Raw genomic sequence first — 22,556 nt, 5'->3', positions numbered from 1 at the left:
TGTCGATGGATGTTGTTTGCCGTTACGCTTTCTCCAAATGGAAGTGTTACAGACCCTTCTCCTTATAATTAGAGTATGTCTAGCTCTGTGCTAATCTCACTGGAAGGTCCTTGGTCGTAACTTAAAATGACGCGTCTCCCTGAAGACGGGTTTGATCGAACTGAGAGCTCAGAGGTCCCATGTCCGACTTTGAGTGCCATTCCAGACATTTATCTCTGGGTTTGAGGTGGAAATATTCGAAATCCTAGTTGTATGGAACGTAGCATAAGCGCTCCCTTCCTATAGTGGGATGTCATCACTAGTGGCAAAGTAGCGGCAACATGTGAGAAGTGCAGGTACGCTAAAGATTACAATAGAGACGTGCCGGTACTATATACCGGTGCGTACCGACCCACTTCAAGCACTGATAAGAAGATAATTAAAGATTTTCAAGAAATATTGCATTCGTTTATTGTACATCATTTTTGGAGCTTGACAGGCTGTGGTCACTGTGAGCTGTTGTTGTGTGACTAAAGAAGTTTTTATTGTACAGATGTTGTATTAAGGCTGGCTGATTCATTGTACTGTGACACGACTGCCCTGAGCGCCCTCTCTTTCTCTGGCTGTGACTGATGTGTGTTCACACTCCACGTTATGCTCAATCTGTGTATGGGAGCTGTAGGTTATCGTTGTTTGTTAACAACAAAGCAGTAACATCACGTCTGGACTTTAGATTTTTCTCCTGTTTGGATCGTGGGTTGGACTCTATGACAGGGCTATTACACTCTGTTAATGCACTCTATTATGTGTGCCCTGGGCTCTATGACATGGTTATTACTGATATGACATATAACAGCAATGACTGAGAGAAGATGTGTGATTGTGTCAGGGTTAAACATATGATCAGTTTCAGCCTGAATTATCTGTAATATTAAGGAGGATTCTGATTTACCGTGTTAATGTGGAATATGACAATATCTTTCAGATCTCAGTTTCAGACTTTACAGCTGATGTTAAGTGACTGGCTGGAATCAGCAGGCTATTTTTAGCATTACTTCCATGAAAATAGAAAATAAAAAAGAAAGTAATTGACACAATGCTTTGATGCAGGCCAAAATGATCAGTCAATCAATCAATCCAGAGATAAACTCAAGACATGTTTTAATGAGAGCCTACTATACCTGTATTGGTTATAGATTTTCTTTGGGATTTAAAAAACACAGAGACGATTAGGGTCCTTTATCACTTTGCGTAACAAATAGCAGACAACATAGAATCAATGTTTAATGTGCTATTAACACCAAAAACAGTAACAAAATTCTGCAGATTAATTTCTCAAGAGTGTCTCATTCGCACCCAAAGATTCCTAGTCCTCCCACCAGAGGTCCCAGGCGTCAGGTGAATGACCATCTGTTTCCATAGTTACAAGCACACTGTGGTGGCACCGACATGCACTGCCTTGAGATTGCATCCACAATGGGATATTTGTTTTGAATGTGCTGGAAAAAGTCACGGAACACATTACTGACATGAGTGTCAGCCTAATCCAGATGGGAGGACACGCTGTGGAGCATGCAGATGCAGGGGTCATCCACAGCTGGGATCCAAACCAGATGGGTTGTTACGAGGGCTCGGAGATGTATGAAGGCCAGTCTTTTAAGGGTATCAATGAGGGGAGAGGTAGAGAAACCGGTGGTTGATAGTCCTCGGAGATTCCAGGGTACCTGACTTTGGCATTACAGAATGTCCATCACATCTTCATCGGGCAGTGAGAAAGAAAACACCCCATAAGAGATAAAACCCTCCATGGAACTGTAGGCCTATTCCCCACAGTGGTCTTTATTTGTCCCGAGCTCACAGAAAAATGATGCAGTTGTGTTGGAAGATGGGATAACGGGGGAAATGGACAAAAACTCTCCTGGGTAGCATGTTGGGATGGACTGGGGCTCGAGTCACATCTGCCGAAGAACAGATTCTTCTCATTAGCACTGTCCCTATTCCCCTCCTCATTAACAGCTGTTGAGCAGCCTCTTGACTCTCATTCAACTCCACATCTCATTCACATGGTTCTTTGCTGTACATGGTGATGCTAAATGGATGTGAAAGTGCAACAGCACTATTTCAAATACACAGAAGGTCTGAAAAGGACTTCAAAACATGTGAAGGATGCAATAATGTGAATCAACATTCAGTGAAAGAAATCCTGGGCATCAAACAGGCATTTGACAAGTGGAGACGTTGGTTTGGAACAGGCCTTCTGGGATTCAAGCATTATAAACACACAGACTATTTCAAACCAGCCAAACATGTCAGCTCCTGTCAAGCCCACTGGGCATTAATGTTAAACAAGTCTATCTTCACTTTAAACTCAACCCCAGGGAATCCCCAATCCTACCACCAAAGGCTCCCGGTGCCAGAGTTTCCATAGTTACACAAACTCCTGTTGTTTTCTATCACATGATCATTCACAAATACATTGTCGTCTTCTCTCCATGTTGCAGGTCTAACATCATGCATACAAGCTTGTATTGGTTTCTTTGCTAATAATACAGACTGAAAACCTTGACCCTCAGAGTGTTTCCCTAAATTTCTATCGTAGATTTAATACAGACACATCGTTTTCACTCCTGACTCGAACACAGACATCTGAGAAAGATCACGTCTACTTATCAATAGACAGAGGTCAGAACATCACATGGTAACAAAGCCTGGGAGGGAACATTTTAATTTGGGGCGTATGGGTCAGATCACAAGAGATCCATATGTCTAATCCACATTCTACAACATGTAGAGCTGATACAAGGACACATCTATCTTCTGCCATTCCCAGATGCCAATATCTAATAAAAATGGGTTCAAGGTTTTCTAAAGGTGGTGTCAAATTCTGTTCAGTAGCAGCTGAATTAAAAGAAAGAAATGCCATCAACTGTTGTCCTTGGAAAGAAAATGATTTCCCACATTCAGTCACATACAGTACAAGCTTTACATAGAGTGCATACATGACACAAGACTTAAAAGTTCAAGTCTTAAAAGCCGACTGACTGATGCTGAACGCTCAGAGTCTCATATTTCTGTCAACTGTACAAACATAGACACGTCTACACCATTAGTTTGTGAAAATCCAAACCGCTCTGGAAGTATTGCCCTGGCAACAACTCGACCCTATCTGACTGACAGGGGAATATTTTCATTCACAGAGAGAGATGGGCAAGCTGTTTGGTATTCTGCCACATGCTCTCTGTCCTGTGTTTGTCTGTCACGTTCTCATCTCTTCTCCTCATCAACCCTCACAGCTCTGGTTTTCTTGATTAATGTAAACACATGTTCCTTATTAACAAGGATTCCTCTGTTCACATTATTCCAAAAATCCACTCGCTAATACAACTTTCCTGTTATGTTTAACTAGAGCTTGTGAGCTGTTGGGTAATGCTAGAAGATTTTTAAGAGAATGAGTCCTATCAGTGCAACCGTGACCTTCAGCGTGATGTTTCTCAAAGTGTTTGCTGTCTGATGGGGTGTAAAGTCCCAATCCAATGCAAACATCTGCCCTCTTGTCACCATCAATTCAGCACGGATGAAAAACTTCCCATCATACCTTATTTTGAATACCTGAAATAAGTTAAATGGGTTGTGAATCCTTTCATTTTGACTTCAAGGTCCTAGTGAAATGGTCAACATACTGTAAGTTCAGCTCGCTCAGAGATCATCATTACTCCAGTGTCCTGCGCTGGCCTGGCCTTTTAACACTGCAGACTTTGCTGCGTTATTGGATTAACAACCCAGCCTCTTTTTCTCTGTGAAATAACTCCTCTCCGGGGAGATTTTCAAAGGGCAGCCGGCAGGATCTCTCCCATATTTCCTGCGGTAGTCTTTAATGTAAATTTTCGCCCTGGGAGATGCAGACAGCCTCGTTGCATTTCCTGCGCGTGTGTGATCGATCGTCCAGTCCTGACGGGTGTACGAGCTCTGTTGGTACGGCACAAGAACGGGCAGGGGAACCCAGCATACGGTCAAAGCAACATCACCTGTAATCGCATGTGTCCAGAGAGCCTCTCCTGAGAAACACGCTCGCACACAGCCACATGTGGACGTGACTGACATGTAATCTCTCCCAAGACCCTCCTCCTTTCTCTTCTCCTGATTTATGACAATAAATGAAGCATCTCTCTCCCGCACCCTCCCTCTCTCGCTCTCTCGCTCTCTTCCCTCCTCTCCTGCATTCGCGCTCCATCCTCTCTGCATCGCAGCCACCCTCACAGGATCTCACAAAAGAAAGGGAAATGCATGCAAACCCAGCGAGGTCGAGAATACAGGGGAAAGTTCCGCGCTGTAGCTGAGAGTAAGTGCACACTGCGGGGATCCGCCAGACATGTGAAGGGTCGCCCATCCCCCTGTCCGCTCAAGAACACGCCAGGACGGGATGCGATGACCTGGGTGAACGGGCAAGCAGTAAAAAGCTTCTTTTCTGTGAACCCCCACCTGTACGACAGCCAGCGAGCACTCGAGCTGCCCAAATAGGAGGGCATGACTGGTGAGACTGAAAGCAGCAGACGCATACAAACGCTTCTTCAGATACAGGTAAGGTTCCAGCTGCCATTCAGTTTAACATGTTTAACCTCAGAAAAGATCAATGTGATCCGCCAGAGGGAGGAAGGTCTATTAGATCTCTCATGTCTCGGCATTCCGGAGGCTGCACTTATTGTTGTGTGATTGACGTGTTGGAGGGACGGTGCTGATAAGTTTGAAAACACGAAAGGAGAATCCTGTGATCAAAGATCCTCATTAAAATTCAGCCCGTGTGTGATAAATCAGACAGCAAATGAAAAATTCATCTATAGAATTATGAATCTTACCATGCATTCTTTCCATTAGATGGAGTGAGAGAAGCCACGGGTATAATCGTAATTCAAAGCACATGTCAATTAACGGGAACTTTGAATATACCAACCATCAGATGGCTTCGTCATTCGCTTCTCCTCGTCTTCCGTTCGCTGAGCGCGGATGTTGAGTTAGGGAGCATTTAGTGCCATGTTGACTGAGAAACTGCTGCTTTTGCATTAGGCTGGTGTTTTCTGAAAGCCCCTGTGGTGGATGGTTCGGGAGGGGGGGGTTGGGGGTCTTTCAGCTGCAGGTTCAGCGCTGGTTAAAGATTCACACGTGTGTTTTTTGTACCTCAGCTCACTGCAGCCAATCTGTGCTAATGAGCTCAATAACAGTATTTAACACATTTAGCGTACACACAATCAGCTGTGTTTACATTTGTGTGTTCCTCGCACATCTCTGTGAATAATGATGGTAGATTTTTATAGACGAATCTCAGAAAACCTAAAGCTGGCTGAATTGCTGTGGTGTGTTGGCGACTGAGCTGTGGGGGAAATGTTAATGTCTGCTATAGATTAATGGCGTGTTTAGTGGAAATCCTGTTTGTTGAACATAGAGAATATATGGGTACGTCTGACTGAGTGATTTATGCTTTTTAATGTGGGATTCTTTGGGAGGCTCAACCGTTTTGAAAACTGCACAATCACGTCATCTATACTCAGTCTCCGGCCCGCTCTCTTTGGTTCCTCGTTTACTCACATGTCCGATACACTCTCGTTAAAAATGATTAAACCTGTCAAATGGCCTCTTGAGGACCTTGCAGTTATATGAGGTTCTGTGTCTTGTTAGCGCAATGGCCGACATCCAGATTGACGTAGCCGCCGTGTGTTTGCATTACAAACCTGTACAATACACCCATTTTCAGATATAATACAACGCGATAACAGTCTGATTAAAAAAGAGCTTTGTGCCATTGTTAACACAACATGCACCATGCCGTTGATCTGCGTAACATGGCTATGTCACCTGGGAACACTCTGAAAAAAACGTTGAGCGGTTTCAACCCACGGCTGGGTCAAATTTGGCCAGACCCAACCATTAGTAAAGATTACCAAGAAAATCCCCAGTGAAGGTGCTGTTGGGTCAAGCTTTGGCTGGCTTGCTCTGATATTTAGACCCTGCTGGTAAATGCAGTTAATACACTGTGATGGTGACAAAAAGTATCTTTCTCTTTTAATGTTTTGTAGATAAAGTTTTGCATGCAATATATTAAACATAAGCTGTTCTATATCTCAATGGGTAGTGCACGGCGTTAGTGCCTGTCATATATGGAAATGTAACTCATATAAATGATTGAACAGTATATGACTGGTTTTGTACAGATTTGTGTTATTTTTCTGTATACAGTATATATGCAGTACAGTATATAAAACAGTACTTTCAGAAGGCTATTAGAATGCTATCCATTGGCTAGGGCATGACTTCATTCAAAATCTTTCAATACTCAATGCTATGTCTTGTGATTTTGAGCCAATGTCTCGTGCTGCAGGATAATTATGTCACGACACCTCCGATTGGCTGATGGCAATACAAGAATGCATAAAATCCCAGACCCTTTACATATTATTGTTTCTAGAGTCCAAAAATAAATCAAACATCAACCATAATAATGACATATTAACAATATGTTCCTTGCAAAAAACTGATATTTTGGGAGAATGCTCAGCTTTGTCTGAATGGCTTTTTTAGAAGAAAGAATCTGATGGTGTACTTACAGCATCTACCAGCAGGGGCTAACCGGACCATCCCAACCAGGAGTTGGTGGTACCTAAACCTGACTCTGTATTCAGTCCGTAAACCTAAAGTTTCACTGAAGTTTCAGTGTATTTGAGTCTTTCAGAAGAAGGGTCCTTCTGGTTGGCGGTCTAAACACGTTCTGTTTCTTTATCGGGTTCAGTATGGCATAAGGGAGGTTAGAGAATGGACTAAAATTAGAAACATGACTCAATATTTTCAGCTGTAGGTACAAAAGGAGTCAAAGGACAAATACAAAAAGCGATGTTACACAAACATGCAGTGAATACAAATGTATGTGTTACTGAAAATACTGTTGAATACTTGATTTGACACTAAAACTTGAATACAGTCTTAACAGTAAAAAAACTCAATACATCTTACCTACTACTTGGGCTTGTTTTTGATTATGAAATAATGTTTTACAGCCAAAAATATGATTATGATTTATGTGATTTAAGATTCAAGATCTTTATTGTCATCTGAACTTTACAATGAAGACTTATAGTGTCCAAAAAAGGGTTGAAAGGTAAAAGAAACACAAAAGTAACAAAGAATGGCATATAATGAATAAGAAGAAACAGCATGCAATACGCAGAACTAAAAAAGAAGCATTGCGAAAACATTTCAATGGGTAATACTGTGTGTTTATTTCAGATGAAAGATTCAATTGCGAGTTGCTGTAGTGTTGTAACGCATGAAGAGCTGTTAGAGAAAACACACCACGCTATTGACGGCTCACCAAATTCACCAATTACACTGCAGGCTATTTCCATTACAAACAAACATGTTGCTTTCACACTTAACTGTTATCTCTCATGCAGTGCATGTGTGCTGTGATACTGAAACGAGAAGTCATACAATTCAGTCTGATGTCAATTCATTTTCCATTTGATGTTGACACACTTTCTGGATTAAACAAGCAACCGATACAATAAATGGTCATGTTTGAATTATCGAAACTAAACAAAGTAAAATCGAATCAAATTTGTGTTTTTAAACATTTTTTAAATATCTAATGAAATAATAGGGTGAAAAGCATGTTTTATTTATAAGCTGTCGATTATTTTGTTGCCTGCCTTCCTTCAATGGCCATGGACCATTATAACAGAGTAAGGAACACTTTGGATGGTATTACTGATTCCAGAATTATTTTTTATGAAATTGTGTCTGGGTCACATCTATTTATAAAATCAATATACCAATTGCTTATAACGGTATATACAGTACAGTCATTTTGGGGACTCATTTATTATCAAACAGCATTTTTGGTGTAAATAATTGTTTATTTTTGGTTAGACTGTATTGAACAGGTCAGTTTGGGATTCATAACGGGTGAATTATGTATTTACAGTACAGCATTAATTTCAGGCTTTCAGGCAAACTCCATTACAGGCAAAGCAGAACCCCTGACCATTGCCACATCACAGTTTATGCATTTTTTTTTTTTTTTTTTTTTTGGAGTGATCTCCATTTAGTTCCCATGGAAACCTTTTGGAACTCGAATAGCAGAAAAATGAAAACAAAGATACAGTGCACTGACAGAGCTGTGGATGAGAATCCACCTACTCACAGAACAGCTCTTACCACGGGCAAAGAGCGGCCACTCACCACAGCCGTTCTGCTTTAAATACAGCTCCGACAAGTCACATGACTGTATGAAATCCAACTCATCTCTGCCTTTAATGCTCCTGGTGTGGTAATCAAATATCTTTCCTGAAATGCTGATGTAACCAAGGCCACAATCAATTTAGTTTAACATACAGTATATATTTATAATAATGCAAATGTTTCCGTAATTCATGGAATAAAATAACCTTATGGATAAAATAAATTCCTCACAAAATCTTTACAATTGATTATTCTCAAGTATTATTGTCACTTGATGTTGTCTTTAGCGTTCATGTAAAAATATATAGGAATGCATTTATTTAAGTCTCAGTTTCAATGAATGATTAAGATTTATATAACACAGTTGAATGTATTGATTCTGATTCACACATTTAAAAAAATACTACGTTTTTATGCATTACCTGTCAAAAGACACGCTTACAGAAAATTGTCATTGTCTCAACAACAAAAAAAGGTTTTCATTCACAGCCTTACAGTATTGTGGCAAAACAGGAATTTGTTTAAATTAATTCTTTTAGTGGTCATTTTGTCACTGGTTTGAGACAATCTTCAGGCTGTGAGGAGCTCTAATTCAGACATTTGTAACTTCCATACTTCGATTTGTTAGATTCATGTCACTTAAAATAAAGAGAAAGTGTGTGTGCAGGACGTTTTTGTTGCATATATTTGCCACGATGTTGTGCTCTGTCTTACTGACATACATTTAAGTTATACAGTATATTTATACTATGACTGATGAAATGTACAAACTACCATCAATATGCACACAATCCTCGAAGTATTTCTTAAAGTCAATGTAAAGTTACATTAAAGTCCTCGCGATCGTTTTTACTTCCGTATTTTGACGCATTTCCGAGTGAAATGGAATTTGTAATGAGAAAAACAGTGGGCGTGGCTTTCGTCTTTCTCTGCGATTTGATTGGATGTAAAAAACAGCCGTTGCATTTTGAAATGGAGCTGGCAGCAGACTGACAGTTGAAGGGGAGGAGTTAACGGATGCTCCGCCCAAGCCGTCTAACAAACATCATTACAGGAAGAAGTGCATTTTCAGATTTTAACAACAGATTATGAGGGCACACGAATTTTAAAAAGAAAATGACCCACATCTCTACGCTCAAACGTTGGGGGCGTGTCCGGTGTCCGCTGTTGGCCCTGAAGACACGCCCACTCGCGTCTCTCAACCTAAGTCCCCAGTAGACTTTTTATGGCAGGATTTGAATTCAAACACGCACGAGTCAATGCGCGCGATATTCATCAATACATAATCAGTGAAACACATCCGCTTCAGTGATGAGGAGGGGCCATGCATGCTCGGACGTTCCATTGCACCACTGAGCCAGCATTTTAGCCCGCCCAAAAAATCCTGAACAGAGAATCGGTGAAAAACTGTTTAAAGGTTTAACTTCCGCAATACATTTCTAACATAATGTGTTTAGAAACAATTCTCAGAATTCTCTTTACCCGGACTTTAAACATTGAAATGCAAGTTCCACGTGGGTTTATGAGTAACACGAAGATTTAATAATACAGTCCAATAATGTGACGTTTGCATCTGAGACCACAGACCTTACAGTAGATAGCATTTTTAATTTGACACGGATAAAATGAGGCTGTGATGGATTGAAGTACTGTCTGCTCAGTAGGTCATCTATTTTCAAGTTATGAAATCAAATGAAACCTAATTAATATCTTATTAACTGTCCCTGGTCTTATTGTGCACAATTCATCAGTGCATGTTTTTAAAAAAATCATTTTGGGCTACTGCTGAACTGTAAGTAATACAGCGTTTCTGAAACCTAGCTAAAGTCGTGTGTGACTGTGAACACGAATGTAATAAACAGCCAGAGCAAATAATGCTAGATTTGAAAATGAAGCATCACTAATGGAACAAATGGAGACGCTCTGGAGGGAGAACTTGACCCTAAACCTCCAGGTGGAGGTGAAAAAGCTTCTTCAGAAGCGTGTGCTCTCGTGGTGTTTCAGGAGGTCATGAGTCACATTTAGCCTTGACTTCATTCTGGTATCAAGTGGCCACTTTTCACCACCCAACGGATTCCCAGTGGATAAAAATAAGTTCCAGCCTACATTTCAGCGCTATTGGAAAAAATCTGTTTTACTCAGAAAAAGTTCGAATTTGAGTTTCCTACAACAAATGTAATTCCTCAGAAAATTGTTTTTGATGTTTCGTTGACTCTTGAATGAAATATAGCTTTCAAAACATGTGAAAATGAGAAGTAATTAGCCAGCTGCAAACACAACACCTAATGTGATATTCATACAGCAGACGGCAGCTTCACTCCCATGTCCTGTGTATGATTAAAGAAACCCAATGTCGATTTTGCCTGATTTTGGATCTTTAAGCTTTTGTACTGAAAACTGCTTACAGTAACACACATCACAGTGCATTGCATTGGATACTCAAGCAAAATGTTCTGGAGTGAAATGGATTGCATATCTCACACTTGCATATACCACACATGTTGAGAGGCCTAATGCTGATTAGATAATGAATTATCCTCTGACATCCCACATCAACCAATCTCTGTTCTGTTCATGTGTGTGTGCGCGTGTGAGTGTGTTCATGTTTGTATATCCCGGTGGGGACCTAAACCTGAATGCACACCAACACATGGGGACTCGTGTCACTGTGGGGACCAAAATTGAGGTCCTCATGGGCACAAAAGCTTATAAATTGTACAGAACAATATTTTTTAAAAATCTAAAAATGCTAAAAGTTTTCTATGATCTTTAGGTTTAGGGGTAGGGGATAAAATATACAGTTTGTACAGTATACAACTCATAACGCCTATGGACTGTCCCCACGGAGATAATAAACCAGACATGTGTGCGTGTGTGTGTGCGTGAAAAATAAAGTGTATGTGTGTTCAGTTCCAATCATTGTTTATACATTACCCTGTAAAAGTGATAAGCCAGGTTATTTTGATCTGTTCTCACATTAGTATTTTAGTATAGTCAGAATAATTGTCATATTTAACAATATTTGCAATGTATACATTTGGGCCCAAAAATAAATAATACAATTTGTGACGCCGGTCATGTTATCACATCAGCATGACACGTTTGCTTGATAAATTGGTGACATAGAGATCGTTTTAGTTTTGGCAAATTCTAAACATTTCAGTGAAATTTTAGGTTTCGGTCTTAATAACAACAAACACTCCAATGATTACTCAATACACTTCTCATTCCTTGTTTCTCAAAGACGCGACATAAGCTGAAAAAGAAGGCAGATTTGTAAGAAAAGTCTGAACCATTCAACTCCATCATGCCTTTTACTGCAACACAAACCAATACTGGGTAAATCTTTCATAAGGTTTTAAGAAAATAGAAATGGAAGAGAATGGGAAAATATAGAGATATATTCACTTAATATTTTAGCAGAATTTAATGGATTTTTCCATGTCCGTTTTATCTTCAAAGCATTTCGTAAAAATCCCTTCATTTTCCATGTCCGACCTGAAGAGCCTTTGAGATACAGAAACATTTTTAAGGCATATTTGCAAAAAAACTGGAATGCAAAAAAAGGGCATTAACTGGACTGAGAGATGCCCTGTGCACTGTGAGCAGTTTATCAATGCTCGAAACACTAACATGTGACATGAAATCATATACTGCTTGAATGCAAGATCACATCATTATGATGATCATTATGTCAGATTTATGCATAAATTCGAGACCAGAATAACAGCTGATAATCATTTAGAATTGCAAAATGGTCCCTAAACCTCCTAACAAAAAAACATTTGCATATCGCTGCTGTCCTTCGGAAACCTTGTATCTCCATATTTTGTGATATTAATCATTATAGTTAGTCACCCTTTACGTTCGTCACTGGTTTTGCAAATATCTCACCAATAAAAAGTATTTAAAGTGTCAACTCTGACAACACAGTACGCAAGCATTTAAAGAGTACAGTGTTTTTTTCATTTCCTGAAAAACAGCGAATTTGAGCATACAAGGTTTCAGAAGGACAGCGACGATACGTGTGTTTTCTGATTTAAATCTGCCATGTGCTATGAACTGCAATCGTGCAACAGTAGGTAAACCGAATCTAAGAACAACTGACCACCCATCCTGGTAATCGATATAGTCCGGTGTCAAGTGTTCAGAGTCTTTCTCATAAAATCGTTTAAACTCAGAGAAATATTTGATGTTTATTAAGTAGACATGCCATAACTTGTCTTATGTATTAAAAACCACGTAACAGTGTTACATTTATTAACATCTTGTCTTGGGTTTATTCTGTTATCCATTATATACCAATTGATATACTGCTTAAATTGACTAAACTAATGATGGGGAAATATATTTCTCTTAATCCAGTACTGGATAAACTAATAGTGTGACTTTGGGTTGAGGGTGTCTGTTTGGCATACTGAGGACTGCTGTTTAAGAACACATCCATACTTAACTCTATTATTGTTTTCATTTGTTTTTATTTCAATTCGAAATACTGTATTTGTCATTTTTCAGTCCTGTCATTGAATCTGATGAGTTGAAATATGCTGTATAAAAATACATTTCTCTGGTTGTAAAAACATTATCATTGTGAATTCTGGGGCTAAAAACAGAACTGCTGATAAAGTTCTTGTATTCCAGCGGGCACGCTCTCCGCTCGATGCATGCGAGCATCCTTCTCCACTGGCTCTTCATTCAGCTGAGTACAGCAATTACAGTAATGACATTAAGCAAATTACAACGCAGCCCCATCCTGTCATTCAGTTCATACAGGAGATAACCAGGAGACAGAATCCAGCGTTCTTGAGATGAAGCACAAGCATTAAAATCATTCAGTCATGTAGCCTGACCCTTGCCATCCAACCCAGACATCTGCTCATAAATACTGAAGATCTGCACATGAGAGGTGGCTAAGGCTTGGGATGACATGATCGATCGCACCAACCTTTTCCAGTGTTGCCATTAAAAATAAATAAAACTCCCTGGACTTCAGGAATCATTGCATAAAGCACACGTGATGATATATGAGAGCCCATGCTGGATGCCTGCATTGAAGCTTTACGATGCTGCATCATGTCTTCAGCTCAGTGGTTAAGAGTCTGCATGTGTGAATCTGGCCTCTGCCATCTGTCCGTGACAACTGTCAAGCATTTACAGTGCATTTTGGCTCAGTGCACTGGGATGTTTCCAGATGAAAGAACTCCTTCATTTGCCTGCACGAATATTATGCTTCTGTATGAGGTGAAAATGCACACACATACAGTGTCCCTTCATGACAACTGAATCATTGACAATTTCATGAAATGGCAACGTTAAAGATTCTGTAATTATGTTCTCATTTCCATTGACTTATTAACTATTTTTCTTTTCTTGTGTGAGTGAGTGAGTGAGTGAGTGAGTGAGTGAGTGAGTGAGTGAGTGAGTGAGTGAGTGAGTGAGTGAGTGAGTGAGTGAGTGAGTGAGTGAGTGAGTGAGTGAGTGAGTGAGTGAGTGAGTGAGTGAGTGAGTGAGTGAGTGAGTGAGTGAGTGAGTGCAGTCTTTAAATGGCAAAGCCTGCCCACTTGCTTTTTTGAGTTTACTCAACTTTTGAACAAATGAGTTAATTTAACTTCATTTATTGAGTACATGTCTTTCAACTTCACTTCATATAAAAATACTGTATTAGTTGAACCAACATAAAATAATTAGGCAAGAGCCACATTTCTGGGTTTACTCAACTAGGGGATATAGTGACTAGGTCCACCCAAGATTCAGTTTTTAACTTTCATGTGTTGTTTTTAATATATTATATATACACACACTACTTAAAACTTTGGTCAAATAATTGCTCAAACAGTTTGTGTTAAATGAAATTTCACTATACGCAACCCTGTCATGCGTCACCTTAACAATGAATAGACAATCCTCAGTCATGATGACAATCGTCAAACGACACAAAATAAAGCTGCAGTGCAGTGTATGTGTACATGCATTGAGCCTTGGCACGGATGAATCTGATCATATGGGTTGTCTCACCGTATCAGAGCGGATCTTTCATTGTACATCAACCCACAAGGCATATGTCTTAAATAAATCAATCTTCTGTTCAGCAGAAAAAGCCATCACTGCATCCGTATCAGTATTGCCAACTATTTTCAATGAAAAATGCCTGCCTGAGAAGTTACTAGATGATGTCACACCCAAATGTGCATACCAGTGACGTCCTCATGTTGAACCTGAGTAGTGTATGTGCTTCAGGTCTGTGTCACTTCTCTGATCTCTGGGTTGTCATGCTGTATTTTATTATAACATAGTACAGCCAAATGCACAATGAATCCGTTCTTATTTACTTTCTGTTTTTGCTGACAGACAACGACAATGTAAGAAATGTCAGTTGCTAAGTGTGCAACACTTTAATACTGGGCAAACTATTTGACAAGTTTGAGCCCAGGCAACAAAATAATCTTTGTTAGCAACATTTGTGTACTGTTTAAAACACACACACAAAAATATGAAACTCCTACTATACTAAAATTGCAGGATACCAGATTGTGACCGCACAAGTAAATAATTTTCATTTTGGAGTGAACTATATTCACAGTAAGTCTTCTAATGCATATATGAGATTTGAATATTAGGATCCTATAGAGTCATTTCTCAGTAAAAGTCATGCGTTTGAAACATTTGCAAATAATATTGTTGTTTTAATAGAGCAACCACAATCAAAACATTACCATGCCACTTAGTCCCCTCAGAGAAGCATCAGTGTTTCTCGTTCTGAAACTTTAAATACGTTTAGCTACATTACAACTTTGAGGCATGACTCACATTATGAGAGAGAGCTGACATTAGCAGGCAAGATGAGAGTGCCTACTTGTGTCTGGAGAAAACCTTTACAACCCACACAGAAAAGCTTTTAAAGCAGGAAAAGAATTAAGACGATCACCAGAGGTCTTTGTAAAGTGTTTTGAAATGTCAATAAATTACATAATAAAAATTACAAACATACACTCACCTAAAGGATTATTAGGAACACCATACTAATACGGTGTTTGACCCCCTTTCGCCTTCAGAACTGCCTTAATTCTACGTGGCATTGATTCAACAAGGTGCTGAAAGCATTCTTTAGAAATGTTGGCCCATATTGATAGGATAGCATCTTGCAGTTGATGGAGATTTGTGGGATGCACATCCAGGGCACGAAGCTCCCGTTCCACCACATCCCAAAGATGTTCTATCGGGTTGAGATCTGGTGACTGTGGGGGCCATTCTAGTACAGTGAACTCATTGTCATGTTCAAGAAACCAATTTGAAATGATTCGAGCTTTGTGACATGGTGCATTATCCTGCTGGAAGTAGCCATTAGAGGATGGGTACATGGTGGTCATAAAGGGATGGACATGGTCAGAAACAATGCTCAGGTAGGCCGTGGCATTTAAACGATGCCCAATTGGCACTAAGGGGCCTAAAGTGTGCCAAGAAAACATCCCCCACACCATTACACCACCACCACCAGCCTGCACAGTGGTAACAAGGCATGATGGATCCATGTTCTCATTCTGTTTACGCCAAATTCTGACTCTACCATTTGAATGTCTCAACAGAAATCGAGACTCATCAGACCAGGCAACATTTTTCCAGTCTTCAACTGTCCAATTTTGGTGAGCTCGTGCAAATTGTAGCCTCTTTTTCCTATTTGTAGTGGAGATGAGTGGTACCCGGTGGGGTCTTCTGCTGTTGTAGCCCATCTGCCTCAAGGTTGTGCGTGTTGTGGCTTCACAAATGCTTTGCTGCATACCTCGGTTGTAACGAGTGGTTATTTCAGTCAAAGTTGCTCTTCTATCAGCTTGAATCAGTCGGCCCATTCTCCTCTGACCTCTAGCATCAACAAGGCATTTTCGCCCACAGGACTGCCGCATACTGGATGTTTTTCCCTTTTCACACCATTCTTTGTAAACCCTAGAAATGGTTGTGCGTGAAAATCCCAGTAACTGAGCAGATTGTGAAATACTCAGACCGGCCCGTCTGGCACCAACAACCATGCCACGCTCAAAATTGCTTAAATCACCTTTCTTTCCCATTCTGACATTCAGTTTGGAGTTCAGGAGATTGTCTTGACCAGGACCACACCCCTAAATGCATTGAAGCAACTGCCATGTGATTGGTTGATTAGATAATTGCATTAATGAGAAATTGAACAGGTGTTCCTAATAATCCTTTAGGTGAGTGTACATTAGTGTGGTCTTAATGACAGTCCAAACTTTTCTACATCAACTTACTGAAAGATTAATGCATGTACGGGATGCAGTCAATGCCATCTGATGAAAAGAAAAGCCTTTCATACAGACCTGAAACGCTCTTTAGATGTTCAGCCTTCAGTTATTTCTACGGGACATTCAATGTTTACTTGCAATTCCATATTTCTGGATTTAAGACTGTTTGTCACATGGGCAAGCTTTCACAAATGTTACTGTTTCTCAGTTACAGTCAGTTTTCTCCAGCATGTTTTTTTTGCAAACATTCAAGGAAAAGTTCATCCAAAGATGACTGTTTATCATTATTTACTCACCTTCACCAGAGGTCACCATTATTACTCAAAGAGTGCTCGCTAAAAACCAAAACAAATGAGACAACTGTCAAAATACTTCGAGAGTATGGAGATGTAATATTGTGACATTTCCCTCCGGAGAAATATGTGAGACGCAGATGAGACTTACTGTAAAAAAGGTTCCATTTAATCGAATTGATATTAAACAGATCTCATCTGTGATTTTTCTTTCTTATGGGTCATGTCATTCAGATGGCATGTTTAGGAACTATTCAGTGTCTATTTTGGTCTAATTTGGTTTTGATGTGTTGTTGAGTTCAATCAAAATGAACTCAGAATGTGAACAGAGTTCATCTATTTCAAAGTTATCTGACAGTGTATCAGAAGACTGCCAGCCCATCTAACAGTGAATGCACACACATTTATCACGTCTTACCTAAAAGCGCAACAGAAATGTGATTGTTTTTCTGTTTCTTGGCACTGAAAATCTTCCGTAGTGCAGTGCATAATAATAATACTGTACCTGTATGTCGTGCCAGTATCTGTTGTCATCTTTATGCAGCCAGGATAGTGAAATGCAATAACAAAATCAGAGGAAAGAAATGACTCAACATAATGCCACAAAATGCATTTCCATTACGGAAAAAGCAATGTTGATCAGATTGCATTTCAATGTATAAAAAGGCAAAAATAAAAACAATCATGTTTGCATTTTATTATTATTATGTTCACTTATGACACAATAAAATGAGAACAGAACCAGCAAATGTGTTTTTTTTTTCAATGCGTTTTCCTATTTGCTTTTATTTTGGCTCCAAAATGCTTCAATGCATCTTCTGAGGTAAATTGGGTTATCTGCACAGCTATACTAAAGCGTACTGTTATATCATTACGAGTTTATGCTTTTGTGTTTCGCTTTAAAAAAGGAACTTCTTGACTGTACAACTAATGCACATCATCTCTATAAACAATACAACAGTAACGGCACACTTTGCTTCAGAAAATGAAATCTTGTGCATTAGTTCTACCAGGAGTTGTGTTGCGTGTTACATCATTCATTCTCATCCAATCATAACGCAGCTTTCATTGTAGAGGTCATTCTTTACTGCCATTTGCGTCTTGGCCGATGTTGAAATAAGCTTCGGCTGAATTTGTTCATGCTTCGCACTGCAGTGTGCGTCTCCACCAAATAAGATACACTTTGATTTTTTTCTTTTATTTTGGTGGAAGTTTGTCATATGCATAGCTTGTGGCGATCGAGGGCTGTAGGCTTAATGACTTCTTCAGTGGTGTAGTGTGATAAAGCTCTGTTTACCCAGCAAACTGAGCCAATAATCGTTCTCTCCTAACATCTCGTTTCACAGTTTCTAGCAAGTTAGATTTACTTCATGAATATGGTTGCTTGATTTTTAATATGCAGTTCTCTCTTTTAAATTTTATTGCTGAATATGAAGCAGCAATGCATCTTCTTTTACATCATGTTTGCCCAGAAATCTTGCACAAGCACTCCTGCTCCTTTCCTAGTATTTCGTTTGCGTAGACACATTCGAAGCATTGTTTGGTTTGAGTTGTGACCCTTTTGAAAATGTTTTCCACAAACATTGCTCATGCATTTGCAACGGTTTGTGCAAACAAAATGCATTCATTTCCTTCAGATCTTTGTTGGCTGTCTCCTAGTTTTGTTAGTGTACATTTAGTTAATCTCTATATTTTTGTTCTTTTGTGGGGTATAAACTCCTAGAATAGGGTTGTCATTTCTCTGATGGGGTAAAAGTTCTTGCTTCCGATGAAAATCTTTCGTGGAATATCAGAATATTGTCTCGTTACATGTTTCATTTATCTTTGCTTTCAGTCTTTCTGAAACAAGTATTTTTCTCATTTGTTTTCTCCAAAAAGATTAAAAATGCTTCAATAAAGAGATCTAAGTGATAATAAAACAAACCAGGTGAATTTCAATTCAATTTTATTTGCAAAGCACATAGTACTACATTGGAAAAAATATCCAAGGAAGGATTTTATTTTTACATGCTCTTAAAAGTTCTAGTCGGGCAGTTATACAGACACAAGTACTGTATACATACATTATATACATATTATCATAAGGAATACAGTAGGAAAATGTTTGTTGTAATGAGAAGTCATCTATGGAGCATTTGCTTACCAGTTATAAAACTTACACATACGTAATTGAATCCTGTATTGTTATATAGAAATATACTTCTAGCACTAATAACATAGTTTACATTTGTCTAATTGTGTCTTCTGCCAGTGTTGAGGATTTTTTCTGACATGCTTACATGTAGCTTTAATTATAAACTTCAATACCTACTTCTGTGTGTCAATTTATATTTTTTGTCAGTTGAATTAGCTGTACTGTGAATACTTTGTGGCTAAAACAAATGTATTCGGTGTGAAATTGGCCTTAGTTATGACTTAGCTGTATATATACCATCGATCTTTAATACACTGTTCTAGCACTCAACAACTCTAAAATGCAAGAAAAAGGGTCCAAGCTAAATGTGAAATGTATTTTAACTTGCCTGTCTCATATTAATGTAAAACTGAGGATTTAGTTGGAGGAGGGTGTTTATTCTGCGAGATCTTCATCTGTCTAGGACAGCAAATTTGAGGGGGTGTTTTAAATAGCATTGCCAAATCCTTCTTCAGTTAATGAAATGAGTTTCAAATAGTTTAGGCTCTCCAGAAAAGAATATGAGAAGTTGTTCAGATTTCATTCTCTCACACTACAATTTGGGGTCTGATGGCAGGGGAAAACCACAGCACGAATTACACATGAGAAAGAGCATGGCGTAATTTCTTCTGTGGTCAAGATGCAAATAATTGCGTGTGATTTTCATCAGTGAAATGACACTTGTGTTCAGCCTGTAGGGTCACCAGCGGCTGAGATTAATTGGCAATCTGCTGGGAATGTAATTAGGTGTCACATATATTAAATATGCTCGCTTCTGGGGATAAACTGTGGGTGGAGAGGCCAAAAACGTGTTGACTGTAGAGCTGATAAGGTCCTTGGACTTCTGTACATTCTGAGAACGTTGTTACCTCTGTTAGAGAACAGTGGGACACAGAAAATGGCAAGAGTTGAAATTTCTGCAGGTGATTTACTGACAGGGCGCACACATTAAGAAACACAGGTGCAATATCTCATTCCCATAATGACAATCAAACCTTTTATGGGTGTTAAAAAATGCTTCAAATACAAGTCATTTCACAAGCGCATTGCGTGATTTATTTAAATACCTATAAAGTTTGTGTCTGAAGAGGAAACTCCTACAAATGCTATGCAATAAGGTCAGTCGCAAAAACAGCTGTGTCCACGCCTTTTCACCGCTCATTTTCACTGCATGTCTTTAGTAAATCCGACAGGAGTGTTTGAACGCCAAAAGAGGCGTTTGCGCAAGCTCCCACGGGATTTTTACTGAACATTTTGAGATTAATGCTAATTTGTATACCTCATGGGCATCATTGAACATGTATGGTGGTGTGCATAGAGTCTATCTGATGTTTATACCAAAACAAAACGACAGTAATCCACCTGGAATTGCATCTATTTGTGTGCATTCTACTGAACTGATTCACTAAAGGAAATACGCAAATCAGATTGCACCCACAACATTACTGTTGATCACAGTTTCACATCTTCAAGATTGAAATCATCTTCAATAAAATCAGATTTGAAGTTTCTGAAGGAATTTGACTCTGTGTTTGAGTCGCATTATACGCTTCAGTGCAATATATCTGAACTGTGCGCTCATCAAGTTATTTCCTGAATCTCACCAACGGCGTGGCACAAGCCTAACAGACATGTTTGCAAATATCTGTAAAAGTGTCGTGATTCTGCCTCATCTTGTCATGTCTTTCTTGATCTTGTGGCAGAATCACGGCAGGATCCCTTGTTATTACATTTCGGGTATGGGTCACCATATCTGACTAATAGGTCACTTTCCCTTTCACTTGTTATGTGTGGAGAGAGTCATTTTTGACCCTTTCGGTCTTCGAGACTCTCTCCGGTCCTTGTCTGTGTTCCCGCCCTTTTGTATCTCTCCTTATTGGTTGTTTATTAGTTCATGCCCCACACCTGTTCCCCTTTGATTTGTCCCTTTATTTAATGCCCCTGTGTTCTCTGTCTTGTGTCGGGTCATTGTACAGTTTAGTTTAGTTTAGTTTAGTTTAGTTTAGTTTAGTTTAGTTAAATGTTTAACTTTAGTCTTGTTTAAGTGTAGTTAGTCTAGTCATGTTTTATACCCTTGTGTTTTGTTGTGTTACCCCCACGTGGGTCTTTGTTTTGTATTTTTGTTGTTTATTAAAAGTGTGTTTAACCCCTTACCCGCTGTCTGCGTCTGGGTCCTCTGTACTTGTGTACTTGTGTCCTTGTTCCCTCACCATTCATGACAAAAAGATTAGCTTCCTCACACAATCCAAATATTGCCACCTGTGCCAATGGAAGCATGTGTTCACAATATTCCCCGTGCTATATAAACACATATCGCTGACATTTCCTGTCTGGCAACCATAATACCCTGCGCTCGATACGCACCAAATGTTTTATTCATCGGATCAAGAAGTTTGATCCAATTAGGCATCCAAACACAGCTCACGTGCAGTGGATCTCCGAGATTAGTGTAGTCTAGCAGCGTGTCTTTTCAAAGATCTTTGCTGCAACAGAGAACTTCAGTTTCAAGCTGGAACCGCGCCCGCATGCGCGCTGCATTGCATTTGGTAACGCTGGGCTGGCGTCGCTAATGAGCTGCTGGTGTGAGGTGCTCGGGGATCCATTTTAAAACACCCACTCGCTGATTTCATTTGCAAGTCAACGGAGTACTCCACAGATCGATGCCGAAAGAAACGCATAGCCTGTAATTGATGCAGAGATTTATGCGATATGAGAACATAATGTTGGTCCCTCACTGTGTAATTAATCCAAGTGCTGCAGGGGCACAGCTCATGTGGACCGCATTAAACCTGCACATTTTTCTCCATCCGGTAAAGTCAAGAACAGAATTTAAATATCTCCCTGGATGAGCTCTGTGTGGCCACGCAGCATCTGTTTATAACACACATTAACATTAAATGGTCAGGTGAGACAGACAGCAATTTACACATTTCATTAACGTGTCTTTAATGCCATCCGTGTTACTGGTTGCTTGACTGTGAAAACACTATACATTCGGATTAAATGGCTTAAATGTGCACAGCATACAAGATTCGACCCTGACACCATACACTCTCATGAAAATCTCGCTATATAGCAACCATAGCAACCTTTTAGCAGCTCACGGCTGTACACTAAACCAGAAGCTGATGATGTAACCCTTAGCAATGCCAACAGTTGAGACCAAACATTGACAGATGCATGTCATCCTGCAATTCTGAGTAAACGTCTCCTGTGAAGTGGCCGCTGTGTTTTGTTGATGATTCTTGAGCTACTGCTGGTGTATAAACAGCATGCTGTAATGTATGAGTTATTTACGTTTACGAATTTGACAGATGCTTGTATACAGAGGCATGTGTGAGTTCCCATGCCCTACTAATGCAGCTAAAGGAACGTAGCTTCAGAAGAGTTGTGCGAGTACTTTGATGGAGTCTTGGTTAGCTAACTCATTGGCTGACTAAATTCAGGGGAAGATTTGAGCAAACCACAAGGAATAAACAATGGTACCTTAAACCAGAATGTCACAGAACTAAAGACACAGGAATCATCTCGTTTTCAGTTGAGCTTGGAAGCCCAGAGTGAAAATATTGCCACCTTGTGTACTCCTCTTCCATTCGCTGTTGTCTGTGCACACAGTGCAAAAAGTGCATTTTG

At 39.5% G+C, this 22,556-nt stretch overlaps 1 protein-coding gene across 5 annotated transcripts in view; it reads left to right on the top strand.

Moving 5' to 3' along the window:
* The first annotated feature begins 1,143 nt into the window (after positions 1 to 1,143).
* The window catches only part of frmpd3 (FERM and PDZ domain containing 3), a 129,260-nt gene continuing 107,847 nt past the window's right edge, over positions 1,144 to 22,556 (top strand). For all 5 annotated transcript variants that reach the window (XM_057328761.1, XM_057328755.1, XM_057328756.1 and 2 more), the window contains exon 1: positions 1,144 to 4,557. The gene's annotated coding sequence lies outside the window, so the exon portion shown is untranslated. The remainder of the gene's footprint in view (positions 4,558 to 22,556) is intronic.

This window comes from Triplophysa rosa, unplaced genomic scaffold, assembly GCF_024868665.1.
Source record: "Triplophysa rosa unplaced genomic scaffold, Trosa_1v2 scaffold7_ERROPOS2016172, whole genome shotgun sequence".
NCBI classification, from domain to species: domain Eukaryota; kingdom Metazoa; phylum Chordata; class Actinopteri; order Cypriniformes; family Nemacheilidae; genus Triplophysa; species Triplophysa rosa.
Note: the sequence above shows the minus strand (reverse complement) of the source record. Positions and strands in the feature narration are given on the sequence as shown.